The sequence below is a fragment of the Bos grunniens genome, chromosome 16 (assembly GCF_055505025.1).
Source record: "Bos grunniens cultivar Pamir isolate PY7600 chromosome 16, Bosgru_T2T1.0, whole genome shotgun sequence".
In the NCBI taxonomy this organism is placed as follows: domain Eukaryota; kingdom Metazoa; phylum Chordata; class Mammalia; order Artiodactyla; family Bovidae; genus Bos; species Bos grunniens.
The window spans coordinates 82,277,949-82,294,667 of NC_141180.1; the positions used below are offsets into that span (position 1 = coordinate 82,277,949).

General features: G+C 46.0%; 1 pseudogene; it reads left to right on the plus strand.

Annotated features, from left to right (window-relative positions):
• The first annotated feature begins 4,504 nt into the window (after nt 1–4,504).
• Nucleotides 4,505–14,214, plus strand: LOC147357194 (endogenous retrovirus group K member 18 Env polyprotein-like; annotated as a pseudogene).
• The last annotated feature ends 2,505 nt before the right edge of the window (nt 14,215–16,719 follow it).

The following is a 16,719-nucleotide window of genomic DNA, read 5'->3' on the forward strand; positions in this document are numbered from 1 at the left end:
TTGACAAGTGGCCTGAAACCCCATGAACAACTCGAGAGGGAAGCGGAGATCCAAGCCTCAACACACGACTGGGCCTGACTCCCCTGTTCCAACTGTGCAGAGACCTTAGATTGATGTTAGAAATGGAGAGGAACCCTGTGGTTCCCGCCTCAACTAAAGATGAGGTCATATTCATTCATGTAGCAAAGCGCGAGGAATCCCAAGGTGCCCTTTGCAACGCCAAAGGAGATATGACTTCCCTGAGTAAATACCAGAGAGTCCCCCAGGTTGACGTGCAACTCGAGAGGAACCCTAAGCTTCCTGCAACAACTCCACACACACAACAAAATTCTCCCCTGCATGCTTGAGAAGGCCCTTTTATGCTTCAGCGTTTCCAAAGAAAGCCCACGTTTCCCTTGGAACTCGAAAGGGTCCTCCACACGCTTTACAAAACTCCAGAAGTTTCCAGCGATACCAGTCCCCACTCGAGAGGAATGCTGAAATTCCCGCCACAAGATAAGAAGAGCCCCGTTTTCCCCGCCTCAATTCGAGATGAGGGTCGATTGCCCTGCTTTGCCTGGAAAGAATGCTGACGTCCCCGTCGCACCTCGAGAGGAGGCTGATATCTACTTGACACTGGAGGGGAATCAGGGGTCTTGTCACAATTCAAAATCCACGGATTTCCCTATCCACTCAAGATCAGGCCTGATTTCCTTGCACGGATTCAAAAGTCAGCCGAGAATCAACTCACAACACGAAGGAGTTCTGATGCCCTTGCTGTTAATCAGAAAAGAGCTCCAGGCTTCAAATTCAACTCGGCTGGAGGCCTGACACCCCTTTGACAACTCGAGAGGAAAGCAGAGTTCCATGCCTTCACACACGTCGAGACCTATCTCCCTGTTTTAAACGGCATACATAGCCCAAGACCCAGGTCAGAACAGGAAAGGAAACCTGAGGTTCCTGACTCACCTCAAGATGAGGCCCTATTCCATTGCACCAATCCCAGTGCAGTCCCGAGAGGCCCCTCCCAACTCCACAGTATTCCTGACTTCCTATAGGCACCCTGAGAATCTCCTTGAAGTCAGTGTCACAAGTTGAGGGAACCCAGGGTTTCCTGCCGCAACTCAAAAAAGACCTCGAGATTCCCCCTTCAACGCCTCTTGAGGCCGATTCCCCTGCCATGATTCGAGAGCAATGCCACGCTCCCCCTCACCACTCGAATGGAGACTGGACTTCACTGGGGCCACACGAGAGGCTCCCTGAGTTCCCCAACGTAACTTGTGAGAAAGCCCACACGTCGTGCCGCAGCTCCAAAAAAAACCCACGAGATTCCCCTGCCATCGTGAGATGAGGCCCTTCTTTTCCTGAACAACCTAGAGAGCAATTCCGAGTCCTCTCTCAAAACTCCACAGGAAGCTTGACTCACTTTAGGCCACTCAATGGGCTCCAAGAGTTACCCGTTGCAACTCGAGAGGAGAGCGGAGTTCTTTGCTTCCACTCGAGATGAGGCTTGACTCCCTGGGTGAACCTTGAATGAAACCATGAGATCCCTGTCGCCATAGGAGAGGGACATGGAGTTTCTGAACACAAGCCTAGATGAGGTCTATTTGCCCTGCAGTGACTCGAGAGCAGTCCCCAGCTCCCCCATGCAACTCGAATGGAGATTGGACTTCCCTGGGCCAACAGAGAGGAACACGAGAATCCCGCCACAACTCGAGAAAAACCACGAGGTTCCCCTGTCATAGAGAGATGAGGTCCTTTTCCACTGCAGCACCTCAGGAGAAATCCCACATTTCCTCTTGAAATAAGAAATGGTACTTGACACCCGTTATGCAATGCAAAAAGTTCCCTGACATACCATTATCACTCGAGAGGAACACCGAGTTTCACGGCACAACTTATCTGAGCCCCTTCTCCCCTCCTGATTTTGACATTAGGGTCGATTCCCCTTCTTTGTCTATAAAGGGTTCCCGACCTTCCAGTCGCACCTCAGAATGAGGCCAGTTGCACATTGAATCTCGAGAGGAAGCCTTGTGGGTCGTGCCACATTCTGAAAGTCACCAATTTCCCCGTCCACTCAAGATAAGTCCCGATGCACGGGCATCTTTTCGAATGTAACTCAGAGGATGAAGTCACAACATAAAGGGGCACTGACACCCCAGGTGCATCATACGGAAAAAGCCACAGGTTCCAAATACAACATGACAAGTGGCCTGTTATCCCATGAACAAAGTGAGAGGCAAGCGGAGTTCCATTCCTCAACACAAGATGAGGCCTGACTCTCCTGTTGAAACTCTGCAGAGAACCTCCACTCGAAGTCAGATGGAGAGGATCTCTGAGGTTCCCGCCTCAACTAGAGATGAGGCCCTATTCATCCCTGCAACGATGCATAAGGAATCCCGAGGTGTCCCTCGCAATGCCAAAGAAATCTGACTTCCCTGAGGAGAAATGAACGGTCCCCCAGGTTGACATGCAAGTCAAGAGGAACCCTAAGCTTCCCGCCACAAAACACGCAAACTACGAATTTCTCCCCTGCACGCTTGAGGAGGCCCTTTTATGCTGCAGCATTTCCAAAGTAAGGCCACGTTTCCCTTGGAACTCGAAAGGGTCCTCTACATGCTCTACGAAACTCCAGAAGTTTCCCGAGATACCCATCCGCACTCGAGAGGAATGCTGAGTTTCCTGCCACAAGTCAAGAAGAGCTCCGTTATCCCCGCCTCAAGTCCAGATGAGGGTCGATTGCCCTGCTTCGCCTGGAAAGGAATGCCGACGTCCCCATCACACCTAGAGAGGAGGCTGGTATCTACTTGACACCGAAGGGGAAATCAGGGGCCTTGTCACAATTCGAAAGCCACGTATTTTCCCATCCACTCGAGATCAGGCCTGATTTCCTTGCACTGATTCGAATGTCAGCCGAGAATCAACTCACAACACAAAGGGAGTTCTGATGCCCCGGTTGCTAATCCAAAAAGAGCCCCAGGTCCCAAATTCATCTCAGCTGGAGGCCTGAAATCCCTTTGACAACTAGAGAGGAAATCAGACTTTCATGCCTCCACAAGCGTTGAGACCTGACTCCCTGTTTGAAACAGTATACAAAGCCTGAGACCCATGAAAGAACAGGAGAGCAACCCTGACGTTTCCACCTCAACTTGAGATGGGGCCCTCTTCCATAATACCAAACCCAGTGGAGTCCCGAGAGTCCCCTCCCAACTCCACAGTATTCCTGACTTCCCATAGGCACCCTGAGAAGTTCACTGAGGTCACCATCATAAGTCCAGGGATCCCAGGGTTTCCTGCCACACCTCGAGAAAGTCCAGGAGATTCCCCCTTCAACGAGTCTTGAGGCCCAATTCCCCTGCTGTTACTCGAGAGCAATGCCCTGCTCCCCCTTGCAACTTGAATGGAGACTGGACTTCCCTTGGACCACAAGAGGGGCTCCCGGAGTTCCACGTCATAACTTGAGAGAAACCCAACATGGCTAGTTGCAGCTTGAAAAAAACCACGAGTTTCCACCGTAATCGTGAGATGAAGACCTTCTTTTCCTGCAGGGCCTAGAGAGCAATCCCGAGTCCTCTCTTAAAACTCCACAGGAGGCTTGACTCCCTTTAGGCCACTCAATGAGCTCCAAGATATAACCCTTGCAATTTGAGAGGACAGTGGAGTTGTTTGCTTCCCCTCGAAATGAGGCCTGACTCCCCAGGTGAACCTTCAATGCAACCCCGAGATCTCTGTCGTCACTGGAGAGGAACACGGAGTTTCTGGACACAAGCCTAGATGAGGTCTATTTGCCCTGCAGTAACTCTAGAGCAATCCCCAGCTCCCCCGTGCAACTCGAATGGAGACTGGACTTCCTTGGGGCAACATGAGAGGCTCCCTGAGTTCCCGGTCGTAATTCGAGAATCCCACCACAATTTGAGAAAAACCACGAGGTTCCCCCGTCATCGCGAGCTGAGGCCCTTTCCCGCTGCAGTGTCTCAAGAGAAATCCCATGTTCACTCTTGAAATTCAAAACGGTTCTTGACACCCTTGATGCAACTCAAAAATTTCGACAGCATACTGGTCTCAATCGCGAGGAACATCGAGTTTCCAGGCACTATTTAATCTGATCCCCTTCTCCGCTCCTGATTTCGACATGAGGGTCGATTCCCCTGCTTTGTCTGGAAAGGGATCCCGACTATCCCATCGCACCTCAACAAGAGGCTGGTCTCACATCGAAACTGGAGAGGAAGCCTCGTGGGTCGTGCCACGTTCTGAAAGACACCCATTTCCCCGTCCACTCAAGATAAGTCCCGATTACCCAGGCACCTCTTCGAATGTAAGCCTGAGGATGAAGTCACAACACATAGGGGCACTGACACCCTAGTTGCATGGTCCAGTAAAAGCGGCAGGTTCCAAATACAACTAGAAAAGTGGCCTGTCACCCTGTGAACAACTCGAGAGGGAAGCGGAGTTCCAGTCCTCAACAGAAGAGGAGGCCTGACTCTCCTGTTCCAACTCTGCAAAGACCCTGCGATCGAAGTGCGAAATGGAGAGGAACCCTGAGGTTGCCGCCTCAACTCAGGTAGAGGCCCTATTCATCCCAACTGCAATGCGCAAGTAATCCCAAGGTGCCCCTTGCAAAGCCAAAGGAGATCTGACTTTCCTGAGCAGACACGAGCAGTCCCCTAGGTCGACACGCAACTCGAGAGGAACCTTCAGCTTCCTGCCCCAACTCCACGCGAACTACGAAATTCGCCCCTGCACGCTTGGGAGGCCCTTTTACGCTGCAGCGTTTCCAAAGAAAGCCCACGTTTTTCTTGGAACTTGAAAGGGTCCTTGACATGGTTTATGAAACTCTGGAAGTTTCCCGAGATACCCGTCCCCACTCGAGAGGAACGCTGAGTTTCCCGCCACAAGTAAAGAAGAGCCCCGTTATCCACGCATCAAGTGGAGATGAGGGTCGATTGCCCTGCTTCGCCTGGAAAAGAATGCTGATGTCCCCGTCGCACCTCTAGAGGAGGCTGGTATCTACTTGACACTGGAGGGGAACCCGAGGGCTTTTTCATAATTCGAAAGCCACATATTTTGCCATCCATTTGAGATCAGGCCTGATTTCCTTCCACCAATTCGAATGCCATCGGAGAATCCACTCACAACACGAAGGGAGTTCTGATGCGTCAGTTGCTAATCCAAAAAGAGCCCCAGGTCCCAAATCAACTAGGCTGGAGGCCTGAAACCCCTTTGACAACTCAAGAGGAAAGCAGAGTTCCATGCCTCCACAGACGTTGAGACCTGGCTCCCTGTTTGAAACGGCATACACAGCCTGAGACCCACGTCAGAACAGGAGAGGAACACTGAGGTTCCTGCCTCAACTCGAGATGAGGCCCTCTTCCATTCCACCAAAGCCAGTGGAGTCCCGAGAGGCCCCTCCCAAATCTACAGTATTCCTGACTTCCCATAGGTACCCTGAGAAGCTCCCTGAGGTCACCATCACAAGTCGAGGGAACCCTGGGTTTCCTGTCCCAATTCAAGAAAGACCTCGATATTCCCCCTTCAACCCGTCTTGAGGCCTGATTCCCCTGCCGTGACTCAAGAGGAATGTTGCAGTCCCCTTCGCAACTCGAATGGAGACTGGACTTCCCTGGGGCCACACGAGAGGCTCCCTGTGTTCCTCGTCGTAATTCGAGAGAAACCCCACACGTCGTGCTGCAGCACGAAAAAAACCACGAGCTTCCCCAGTCATCGCGAGATGAGACTCTTCTTTTCCTGCAGGTCCTAGAGAGCAATCCCGAGTCCTCTCTAAAGACTCGACAGCAGGCTTGACTCCCTTTAGGCCACTCAATAGGCTCCAAGAGATATCCGTCACAACTAGAGAGGAGAGCCGACTTCTTTGCTTCCACTCGAGATGAGGCCTGACTCCCTGGGTGAACCTTGAATGCAACACCGAGATCCCTGTGGCCACTGGAGAGGAACACGGAGTTTCTGGACACAAGTCTAGATGAGGTCTATTTGCCCTGCAGTGACTCGAGAGCAATCCCCAGCTCCCCCTCACAATCCAAATGAAGATGGGACTTCCCTGGGCCAACACAAGAGGATCCCTGAGTTCCCTGTCGTAACTCGAGAATCCCGCCGCAACTCGAGAAAAACCGCGAGGTTCCCCCGTCATCACAAGATTCGAACCTTTCCTGCTGCAGCATTTCAGGAGAAATCCCACATTTCCTCTTGAAATTCGAAATGGTATTGACACCCTTGATGCAACAGGAAAAGTTCTCCGACATACTGGTCTCACTAGAGAGGAAAACCGAGTTTCCCGGCACAACTTAATCTGAGCCCCTTCTCCCCTCTTGATCTCAACATGAGGGTCAAATCCCCTGCTTTGTCTGGAAAGGGATCCCGACCTTCCCGTCACACCTCAGGAGGACACTGATCTCACATTGAAACTGGAGAGGAAGCCTCATGGGTCGTGGCACATTTTGAAAGACACCCATTTCCCCATCCACGCAAGATAAGTCCCTCTGAGGTTGAAGTCACAACACGAAGGGGCACTGACACCCCAGTTGCATCATCTGAAAAAAGCCTCAGGTTCCAAATAAAACTCAAAAAGTGGCCTGTCACCCCGTGAACAACTCAAGAGGCAAGCGGAATTCCATTCCTCAACACAAGACGAGGCCTGACTCTCCTGTTCCAAGTCTGCAGAAACCCTGCGATCGAAATCAGAAATGGAGAGGAACCCTCAGGTTCACGCCTCAACTCGAAATGAGGCCCTATTCATTCCTGCAGCGATGCACGAGGAATCCTGAAGTGCCTCTCACAACACCAAAGGAGATCTGACTTCCCTGAGGAGACACGAGCAGTCCACAGGTCGACACACAACTTGAGAGGAACCCTAAGCTTCCCGCCACAACTCCACGCAAACTACGAAATTTTCCCCTGAACGCTTGAGGAGGCCCTTTTATGCTTCAGTGTTTCCAAAGAGAGCCCATGTTTCCCTTGGAACTCTAAAAGGTCCATGACACGCTTTACAAAACTCCAGAAGTTTCCCGAGATACCCGTCCCCACTTGATACGAATGCTGAGTTTCCCACCACAAAACAAGAAGAGCCCCGTTTGCCCCGCCTCAAGTCTAGATGAGGGTAGATTGCCCTGCTTCACCTGGAAAGGAATGCCGACGTCCACGTTGCACCTCGAGAGGAGGCTGGTATCTACTTGACATTGGAGGGGAACCTGGGGGCCTTGTCACAATTCGAAAGCCACGTATTTCCGCATCCACTCAAGATCAGACCTGATTTCCTTGCACCGACTCGAATGTCAGCCGAGAATCAACTCACAACATGAAGGGAGTTCTGATGCGTCAGTTGCTAATCTGAAAAGAGCCCCAGGTCCAAAATTCACCTCGGCTGTAGGCATGAAACACCTTTGACAACTCGAGAGGAAAGCAGATTTCCATGCTGTTGGGAAGTGTAGTACAAAATAGCCATAAAAAGAGAAAGTCCTTGGGAAAATGGTGAAGGGCCAGAAGTCTTGGCTTTGTACTGCGGATAGAAAACCATCTCTTGCCTTTGGTTATCCTCGGCGCCAAGAGTTAATAATAAATAGGAATGTTACTTGTGAAAGCGGGTTGTGGGATAAGCCCATGATCATTTAGAGCACGCTGTCCTTGAAATGTTTTTACTGTTAATGTGTTATCTCCGCATGCGCTCTGCTCTCCATATACTTTAAGCTATTGGTTCCTGCTTCTATAAAAAAAGCTTGACTGCAGAAATAAACTTGTCAGTCCTTGCAAGAGACTGTCTGAGTGTCATTCTTTCAAGTTTGTCGTTTTCAAGTCCTGGGGAGAAAAACCCCAACAAGTGGCTCCACGAACAGGGACTTGAAAGGAAGGCTGAACAAAGCGACGAGCCCCTGCAGAAAGAGGTAAGCAGGATGGGACAACATAGCAGTAAAATTCCTTTCATTTCTATAATGCATCATTTTTTAAACAAAACGGTATTAATGTCTCAAGAGATCAGTTGAACAACTGTTATCATATTTTACTGAAACAATTCGTGGTTCCCAGAAGAGGGGACACTCAATCTAGACATATAGAAAAGGGTTAAAAATAATGTTTTGCGAGCATGTCAGCAAGGGTTACCTGGTCACTCATACAGGCTATCATAGAACAAATTGAAGGACATGACATTGATTTGGAAGTAAAACATATTCAATCTTTACATGAATATGAGATTAAGGAGCAAGATATGCAAGGTGCTTTGAAATATAAGAATGCTCAGACACAATCCTTAGAAAAACAACTTAGAGACATATATATATACAGGATATGTCAAAACTGAAGCCACTTAGAATGGAGGTCATTTCATTCAATGGACAGCCCAAATCTAAGGGTTTTCCTTCTGCTTCGCCTGTAACAGCAATTGCTAACTTTGCTCATACTAATCATTTCACTCCTCCTCGGGAGATGCCTGCTGCACTTTCGCTTTCCCAATGCAATTTAATCAACCTGCCCAAGGCCAAAATACTTGGGCTAATCTAAATTTTGGCATGTTGTCTAGCTTTAAGAAAGCATGCACTCTGTATGGACCTACTTCTCCTTACTGTATAGAATTTCTCAGAGAATGGGCTGACCGTTGGATGTCATATGATTTTTTTTCAAGTAGCAAAGATGGTTTTAAATCCTCAACAATTACTGCAATGGCAAATGTGGGTTAATGATGAGGCCTGACAACTGATGATTGACAAGCAATCTCATGGAAACCCTGCCAATTTAACTGATGATATACTCACTGGAAACAAGAGCCATGGCCGATAGGATTGCACAACTAGCTAATATTACCCTTGAGATGTTACATTTCATTAAAGAAACTGCCTTCAGGGCATAAGCAAAGGTTGATAGCACTAACTCTGATGGTTCATTTGTTAAGATTATTCAAGGACATGAGGAGGAATATTCTCAATTTATAGGAAAATTAAAGGATGCAATTGAAAAATCTATTAAGGATGTGACTTTACAAAGTATTATTTTAAAACAACTTGCTTTTGAAAATGCTAATGAGGAATGTCAATACATGCTTAGACCTATTCAAGAGACTAGCTCTCTTATGGAATATTTGAAAGCATGTAGGGACATTGGACCTATGTCCCATAGAGCAAAATTGGTAACACTGGAAACCTTTAATGTACAAAAGGCTGCTAATACCAAATGTTCTAACTGTGAGAAGTTTGGCCATATGAAAAAACAATGTCACCTGACAACACAGGCCAGAAAAAATAATACTACTTCTAATAGGAAGAGACCCCCAGAAGTATGTCCAAGATGTAAAAGGGGGTTTCATTGGCTGAATGAATGTCATTCTAAATTTGATAAGGATGGAAACACTTTAAACCCCAATGCACAGCAAAAACAACAGGGAAACTAATAAAGGGGCCATCCTCTAGCCCTACTACAAAAGGAGAACCTAATGTTATGATGCTACAAGCAACTACATCTAAGAGTGCTTGCATTGATATACCTAGTCCTTATGATATGGAACTAATAGAATTATACAACGCCCACAAAATTATCACTGGATATTATGGCCCGATTCCACCTGGGACAATGGGACTAATTTTGGGACGTAGTAGCTGCACAATAAGAGGTTTAATGGTATTGACCGGTGTTATGGATGAAGATTATGAAGGGAAAATACATGTTATGGTAAATGTTGTGAAAACGGGAAATGCATACTTACAAAAAGGAGAACATTTTGCACAATTATTACTTTTGCCATATGTTAAATCAATGAAGGCATCTGATAAAGTTCGGCAGGGAGGCTTTGGCAGTACCAACCTTACTGCTGCACTATCCACCTTATTAAAGGAACATCAGAAACCCATGCTTACTTTACGCATACGGGGAAAGAATTTCACAGGCATGTTAAATTCTGGAGCTAACATTTCAATCATTAGAGCTGCAGAATGGCCCCTGGATTGGGGTAAGGTTATGGCTCCTTCTAGACTATTAGGAATGGGTGAAGCTAATGCCACACAAACTTTTGCCAGTGCATCCTATTTACAAATGTATGGCCCTGATCAAATTGTAGCTTATCTTAAACCATATATTACTAATATCCCTATCAATTTATGGGGACGGGATTTTCTGGAACAAACGAAAGCCATAATTTCTTTAAATGAACCTTTTAATGGGGACCATTGAGTTAACACCACTGCCCCTCAATTGGGAATCTGATACCCCGGTATGGACACCTCAATGGCCCCTAACTAAAGAAAAATTGGCAGCTCTTACACAATTAGTTAATGAACAATTACAGAAAGCTCATATAGAACCTTCATTTTCCCCGTGGAATTCCCCTGTTTTTGTAATAAAAAAGAAATCAGGAAAATGGCGAATGTTGATAGATTTAAGAAATGTTAGTAATACCATGTCACCTATGGGGCCCTTACAACCCAGATTGCCCTCCCCTTCTATGGTACCAAAAGGATGGTCTGTAGTTATTATTGACTTACAAGACTGCTTTTTAACTATACCTTTGCACCCTAAAGATAGAAAACGTTTTGCCTTTTCAGTTCCTTCTATAAATCACATGGCTCCTGTTAAAATATTTCAATGGAAGGTACTACCTCAGGGAATGATGAACTCCCCTACCATTTGCCAATATCTCATATCTGTTTTATTACAACCCATTAGAGATAAATACCCTACTACATTTATAATTCATTACATGGATGATATACTTCTTTCTATGGAATCTAAATTCTGTTTTCAGCAGTTATATAATGAAGTTACTACTACTTTTCAAAATCATAGCCTGCTTGTAGCACCAGATAAAATTCAATGGAAAGCACCCTTTAATTATTTAGGACATGTTATGGAAGAATCTAAAATCAAACCTCAAAAAACTCAAATTTCTGTGCAGTCTCTACGCATGCTGAATGATTTTCAAAAATTGCTAGGAAATATTAATTGGCTGCAGCCATCTGTCAGCATCCCCACCTATGCCTTACAAAATCTATTTAAAATTTTAAAGGGATCCCCCAACCCTAATAGCCATAGGCAGCTAACACAAGAGGCCAAAGAACTGGCCTTAATGGAGAAACACATTCAACAATCTTTTTCAACTCAGCTAGATTATGATCAACCAGTTTCTTTAGATATATTCCCCACTGAACATTCACCCACTGCAATTATAGCTCAACATAGCCCAATAGAATGTGTATATTTACACACTAAACAGTCTAAAAAAATTGTAACATATATTGAGAAAATAGGGCACTTAATTGTGTCAGGAAGAAGCCATATACAAACTTTGACTGGATTTGATCCATATGCAATACACATTCCCTTGACAAAAAAGGAATTACAAATTGCTTTACGGTATAACCTGACCATGCAAATGGCATTAAGTGATTTTCAGAATATTATCTCACTTCATTTACCGAAAGGAAAATTATAGGACTTTCTACAATGTACTAAATTCATTATAACTAATATCATTGCATCCCAGCCTATTTCCAATGCACCCACTTATTTCATTGATGGCAACAAGAAAGGCAAACAGGGATTGTCAGCCCTGATATCAAAGAGAAATTACCCACTACCTATTCTTCAATACAAAGAATTGAATTGTATGCTTTATATGCTCTTTTGTCACTTCAACGTATATACTGATTCCAAATACCTTGCTTCCCTTTTTCCTGATTTTGTTACCGCCTTTTTATACAACCTAGATGAAGAATTATATACTCTCTTTTCACAGACTCAAGCTTTAATTCATTCAAGTACGGAATCTTTCTTTATTGCACATATACGTGCTCATTCAAGTTTACCTGGCCCTCTGGTCGCAAGAAATGATGCTGTTGACAGGCTCATAGCTCACATTTTTACATCTGCCAATGACAAACATGCTAATCTTCATACCAATGCTAACAGATTGCACTCTAAATACCATATTGCTCTCACTGAAACATGGCATATTATTAAAACTTATGATGTCTGCGCCCCTCTGCACTTACGAACTATGATCAGGAGTTAATCTCCGGGGGCAACAACCTAATTCCCTTTAGCAATCTGATTTCACTCATTGCTCCTTAAAGAAAATTTTCTTTACTTTTTGTCTCAATAGATACATTTTCCAACTTTATCTGGACAGTACCTGTCTCTTCAGAATCCAATAAACACGCCATTTCCGCACTCTTACTCACCTTCCCCATTATGGGAATTCCTTCTGTCTTGAAAACAGACAATGGATCTGCATTCACCTTGCATTTGTTTCGTTCATTTTTATCAGAATGGAACATCACACACATTACAGGAATACCCTATAATCCTCAGGGCCAAGCCATTAGGGCACCCTAAAAACTCATTTATTAAAGCAGAAAGGGGGAATATGGAAGAGGTGATACACTTCTTATCCCATGAACCCTCAATTACTAATATCTTTATCTCTTTATTCCCTGAATTTTTTAAACTTAACAAAAAATAATTCTGATACTTGTGCAGATAGACATTTTACAGAAGACAAAAATAGCAAATTAGAAATCAATACACCAATATGGTATAAGCAATTTAATCAGTGGCAGCCAGGAATCTTACGACTCCTAGGCAAGGGTTATGGTCTTGTCATTGCAGATGGAGAGGAAATCTGGATTCCCCTTTGCCATGTCCACTACCGAGAAAGATCCCAAGACCAGAGTCCCTCGGGAAGTGACGAAGTTGATGCAAAGGGTCTCGTCAATGACCCTGGAGGAGCCAATGAGGAAACTCCATCGTCTGAATCCTTACCCGACATGGGCTCAAGTGAAAACATGACTCGTCAGGCTAAGCAGACACTGAAGAGTACTGGAACTCCTATGACTCCAGATAAGCTGTTTCTGGCAATGTAAACTGTTCTGAAGAGCAGGAGGAACATCATAATTGCTCCTGGTTTAATAGATCAACCATTGGAGGCTTTCATAAATCTAAGACAAGTTTCTGGACTGATAAGGACATATTGCTCAATTGGTATAATGGGGGCTTATCACCCCCACGACCCAGGATTGTTGTCCCCATTGTGGGGCCAAAGCAATGGCACACTTGGAAAATTCCAGCAGCTTTAGAGCACTTTACTAATGTTTATGGGACTATGGGTGTGTTTCGTCCTTCTAATTGTACCTTCCTATACAATAGTACTGGCTATATTCAATCCTGTGTTCACCTTCTGTACTTGTTTATTGTAGGGCATTTTGATATTGACTTATCGGCCAAGATTGTCAATTATACTGCATGTGCATTGTATACCTGCCTTAATCACACAATTTCATATCACAATGCTAGCATTGCACTAGTTAAATAAAGATCTGAGTTATGGCTTCCCATAAACTTAACTGAGCCTTGGACTGATTCTGAATTTCTTTCTGTACTGTTGAAAACTGAGTTTAGGCGATCTAAGTGCATCCTTGGGTGGATTATTGCAGGAATCTTAAGCCTTATCTCCATTGTGACCGTAGGAACTTTGTCTGGTATGGCTTTACATAATTCTATACAAAATCATGATTTTATCACTGCTTGGCACAAACACTCTCATGATCTGTGGACTCGACAAGCTCAAATAGATCAGCAATTACAAACACGAATTAATGAGTTACAAACTGTGGTTATCTACCTAGGAGATCAAATGCAGCAACTGACTTTCCGAACACGTATACGCTGTCACGAATTTTACTTCTTTTTGTCTGACTAACATGCTCTATAATAGCACTGAATATCCTTGGAATAAAATTAAGGCGCATTTGCAGGATCTCACAAGTAACTCAAGTTTAGACATCAATTTGTTGAAACAACAAGTTGCTAATTTTCAAGTTAGGGTACCTAGGGAATTGTATAGTACTCAATTCTATGATACTTTAACCAAAGCCCTATCATCTCTAGACCCTAGAGCTTGGCTTTCAGGAAGCAATATTTTTATATATGTATTAATCATCCTGCTCTTTTTGTCATTGATTATAGGATACAGAAGTCTCTACTCAAGACTCCATGCCTCCCACAATGGAGTCCAACTAGCAGCCGCCGTGCTTAATTTAAAAACAAAAGGAGGATATATTGGGAAGCATAGTGCAAAATAGCCGTAAAAGGAGAAAGTCTTTGGGAAAAAGGCGAAGGGCCAGAAGTACTCGGCTTTGCACTGCGGACAGAAAAACATCTCCTGCCTTTGATTATGCTCAGCGCCAAGAGTTAATAATAAATAGGGATGTTACTTGTGACAGCGGGTTGTGGGATAAGCTCATGATCATTTAGAGCACGCTGTCCTTGAAATGATTTTACTGATTATGTGTTAACTCTGCATGTGCTTTGCTGGCCATATACTTTAAGCTTTTTGTTCCTGCTTCTAAAAAAAGCTTGACCGCAGAAATAAACTTGTCAGTCCTTTCAAGAGACTGTCCGAGTGTTATTCTTTTAGGTTCGTCATTTCCAAGTCCTGGGGAGAAAAACCCCAACACATGCCTCCACACACGTCAAGACCTGACTCCCTGTTTGAAATGGCATACACAGCCCGAGACCCACGTCAGAACAGGAGAGGAAACCTGAGGTTCCTACCTCAACTCGAGATGAGGCCCTCTCTAATTTCACCACACAGTGGAGTCCCTAGAGGCCCCTCCCATCTCCACAGTATTCCTGAATTCCCGTAGGCACCCTGAGAAGCTCCCTGAGGTCACCGTCACAAGTCGAGGGAACCCAGGGTTTCCTGCCACAACTCAAGAAAGACCTCGAGATTCCCCCTTCAACACGTCTTGAAGCCCGATTCCCCTGTCATGACTCAAGAGCAATGCTGCGCTCTCCTTTGCAACTCGAATGGAGACTGGACTTCCCTGGGGCCACACGAGGGCTCCATGAGTTCCCCATCGTAACTCAAGAATCCCGCCAAAACTCGAGAGAAACCACGAGGTTCACCCATAATCGAGAGATGAGGCACTTTCGCACCGGAGTGCCTCAAGAGAAATCCCACGTTCCCTCTTGAAATATAAAACGGTACTTGACACTCTTGATGCAACTCAAAAAGTTCCCTGACATACCGTTCTCACTCGAGAGGAACACCGAGTTTACCTGCACAACTTAATCTGAGTCCCTTCTCCCCTCCTGATCTTGAATTGAGGGTCGAATCCCCTGCTTTGTCTGGAAAGGGATCCAGACCTTCCCATTGCACCTCAGGAGGAGGCCGGTCTCACATTGAAACTTGAGAGGAAGCCTCGTGGGTCATGCCACATTCCGAAATACATCCATTTCCCTGTCTACTCAAGATAAGTCTCAATGCCTGGGCACCTCTTCGAATGTAACCCTGAGAATGAAGTCACAACACGAAGGGGCACTGACACCCCTGTTGCATCATTTGGAAAAAGCCACAAGTTACAAGTACAACTTGACAAGTGGCCTGTCACCCCGTGAACAACTCGAGAGGAAAGTGGAGTTCCATTCCTCAACACAAGCTGAGGCCTGACTCTCCTGTTCCAAATCTGCAGAGACCCTGGGATTGAAGACAGAAATGGAGAGGAACCCTGAGGTTCCCACCTCAAGTCAAGATGAGGCCCTATCCATCCCTGCAGTGATGTGCGAGGAATCCCGCGGTGCCCCTAGCAACACTAAAGCAGATCTGACTTCCCTAAGGAGACACGAGCAGTCCCCCAGGTTGACACGCAACTCGAGAGGAACCCTAAACTTCCCGCCACAATTCCACGCAAGCCACGAAATTCTCCCCTGCACGCTTGAGGAGGCCCGTTTATGCTGCAGCATTTCCAAATAAAGCCCACGTTACCCTTGCAACAGGAAAGGGTCCTCAACACACTTTATGAAATTCTAGAAGTTTCCCGAGATACCCGTCCCCACTCGAGAGGAATGCTGAATTTCCTGCCACAAGTCAAGAAGAGCCCCGTTTTCCCCACCACAAGTCGAGATGAGGGTTGATTGTCCTGCTTCGCCTGGAAAGGAATGCTGACATCCACGACACATCATGAGAAGAGGCTTGTATCAACTTGACACTGGAGGGGAACCCAGGGACCTTGTCACAATTCAAAAGCCATGTATTTCCCCATCCACTCGAGATCAGGCCTGATTCCCTTGCACCTATTTGAATGTCAGCTGAGAATCAACTCACAACACAAAGCGAGTTCTGATGCACCAGTTGCTAATCCGAAAAGAGCCCCAGGTCCCAAATTCAACTCGGCTGGAGGCCTGAAACCCATTTGACAACTTGAGAGGAAAGAAGATTTCCTTGCCTCCAAACACGTCGAGACCTAAGTCCCTGTTTGAAAAGGCATACACAGCCCGAGACCCATGTCAGAACAGGAGAGGAACCCTGTGGTACCCGCCTTAACTCGAGATGAGACCCTCTTTCATTGCACAAAACCCAGTGGAGTCCCAAGAGGCCCCTCCAACTCCACAGTGTTCCTGATTTCCCATAGGCACCCTGAGAACTCCATTAGGTCACCTTAACAAGTCGAGGGAACCAAGGGTTTTCTGCTGCACCTCGAGAAATACCTTGAGATTCCCCCTTCAATGCGTTTTGAGGCCTGATTCCCTGCCGTGACTCGAGAGCAATGCCACGCTTCCTCTCGGAACTTGAATGGAGACTGGACTTCCCAGGGGCCACACCAGAAGCTCCCTGAGTTGCCCGTCGTAACTCGGGAGAAACCCCACACGTCATGCTGCAGCTCGAAAAAAGCCATGAGATGCCCCCGAAATTGCGAGATGAGGCCCTTCTTTTCCTGCATGGCCTAGAGAGAAATCGCGAGTCCTCTC